We start from the raw sequence: 2797 nt of genomic DNA on the forward strand, positions 1-2797 counted from the left end.
TAGAGTAGAGTTTTATGTTCTTGGCTTGGAAAGGTAACTTAGGAACTCTTGAGTTACTAATGTCCAAGTAATTGATGATTGGGATCCATTGACTCTAGTTCTCACTAATTGAATTAGTGGAGAGTTAGGACTTATGGACTAGGTTTGATATAGCTCATTTGACTTTCCTTTAATACTAGTTAGAGGATGATTTAATGAGATTAATCCTTGCCAATTCTCATATTGTTGTTAGTGATTAGGATAGAGATCCTTGACCACCAACCTTTGCCAAGACCTTTTTAGGCCTTAGTTTAATTTCTTACCATTTATCTTTCATACTTCTTATCAAAACCCCAAAATAACTCACAACCAATAACAAGACACTTTATTGCAATTCCTAGGGAGAACGACCTGAGGTTTGAATACTTCAGTTTATAAATTTTAGGGGTTTGTACTAGTGACAAACAACTTTTTGTATGAAAGGATTATTGATTGGTTTAGAAACTATACTTGCAACGAAAATTCATTTGTGAAATTCTATACCATCAAAAATCCATTCATCAAAAATGGCGCCGTTGCCGGGGAATTGCAATGGTGTTATGTTATTGGTTATTGTATATATGTGAATATTGTGAATAGCTTGATTTTTGCTTTTTGTTAGTATTTTCTAGTCTTTGGATTTGGTTTTCCTTGTTTCTCATTTGATTTTATTTTCCTTTTCTCTTGCTATCATGAATTCTCACTTTGGCAATGAGTGTAGTTACAACTATGTTGTAGGTGATGAGAACTATAATGAGAATGCGTATCAAGGATGGGACAACCAAAGGTGGGAGGAGCCGTATGCATATGATCAATCCTCATGGAAACAACCTCCACCAATACACTATGAAGAAGAGCCATTCTATGATGCATACCAATCAAATAACTATGGTGAATCTCCTTGTGACTTTCAAAAACCACCACCATATGCCTATGATCCATACCCTCAACATAACTCCCAACCATACTCACAAGCCCCTTCTTACCAACCACCTTCATATGACCCTAATCCATATCCATCCTACCAACAACCGTATGAGCCATATGAACCACACATAGAGCCACCACCACTCCAACATCAACATTTTCAAGAGCCACCCCCTCCATATTATTACCAAGATGAACCAGCTCCAATAAATGAAAATTTTCAACCACAAGATGAATACTACTTTCCACCACATCCTCCCATGAAATAATACTCATATCCATTGATCCAAGAGCCACATGATCCTAATCATATTATCCAAGAGGAACAAGAGTCAAAGGATCGTCTCAAGGAAGCATTGGATCAATTTCAAGCAACCATGGAGTGTGTTGTGCAACAAGTGGAAAGAATGGAAAACATTGAACCACCACAATTCTACCAAGAAGAACCACCTTCCTATTATGAACTCTTTTCCCCAAAATGAGGAATCCTTCCAACCCCCCCCCATTCTCTAATGGATGAAACCCTTGGTGTTCTTGTTCAAGGGCAAGAAGAGATGAAAAGGGATGTGCAAAATTTTATGGCCGCCTTGGAGGCGGTAACAAAGCAATTAGCCTCCCAATGCTTGAACACTCAAGGAACTCCCATGGCTACATGTGGAGAATCAAATGAAGAACATAGCATGAAGGAGAGATTATAAATTCCAGTGAAAAATGAGGGAAGTTGCTTTGTATTGGAACAATTGGAGGAAGCTTTAATTGTTGAAGACACGGAAGAAGTGGTAGAAGACTTAGGAGATGCGGAGCCTCCATGGAAACATAGAGTTGAAGAAACTCCCTCCAAGATGATTGAAATTGATGCTAGGGAGGAAAGTGCACACTGGTGCACGAAATTGTGATCATCAATGGCGCCATCAACATGGTACGCACAACTATAATCTCAACTCTTTATCACAACTTCGCACAACTAACCAGCAAGTGTACTGGGTCATCCAAGTAATAAACCTTACGCGAGTAAGGGTCGATCCCACAGAGATTGTTGGTATGAAGCAAGCTATGGTCACCTTGTAAATCTTAGTCAGGCAAACTCAAAGGGTTATGAATGATGAGTAAAACATAAAGATAAAGATAGAGATACTTACATAATTCATTGGTGGGAATTTCAGATAAGCGTATGAAGATGCTTGGTCCCTTCTGTCTCTCTGCTTTCCTACTATCTTCATCTAATCCTTCTTACTCCTTTCCATGGCAAGCTGTATGCAAGGGTTTCACCGTTGTCAGTGGCTACCTCCCATCCTCTCAGTGGAAATGTTCAACGCACCCTGTCACGGCACGGCTATCCATCTGTCGGTTCTCAATCAGGCCGGAATAGAATCCAGTGATTCTTTTGCGTCTGTCACTAACGCCCCGCCTTCAGGAGTTTCAAGCTCGTCACAGTCATTCAATTATCGAATCCTACTCAGAATACCACAGACAAGGTTTAGACCTTCCGGATTCTCTTGAATGCCGCCATCAGTTCTAGCTTATACCACGAAGATTCCGGTTAAAGAATCCAAGAGATATCCACCCAATCTAAGGTACAACGGAGGTGGTTGTCAGGCACACGTCCATAGGTGAGAATGATGATGAGTGTCACAGATCATCACATTCATCAGGTTGAAGAACAAGTGATATCTTAGAACAAGAACAAGAGGAATTGAATAGAAGAAACAATAGTAATTGCATTAATACTCGAGGTACAGCAGAGCTCCACACCTTAATCTATGGTGTGTAGAAACTCCACCGTTGAAAATACATAAGAACAAAAGTGATCATTGGCTTCGGCCCCAGAGAGGGAACCAGAAGAACCAAGATG

This window comes from Arachis duranensis, chromosome 10 (genome assembly GCF_000817695.3).
Source record: "Arachis duranensis cultivar V14167 chromosome 10, aradu.V14167.gnm2.J7QH, whole genome shotgun sequence".
Lineage (NCBI taxonomy): Eukaryota > Viridiplantae > Streptophyta > Magnoliopsida > Fabales > Fabaceae > Arachis > Arachis duranensis.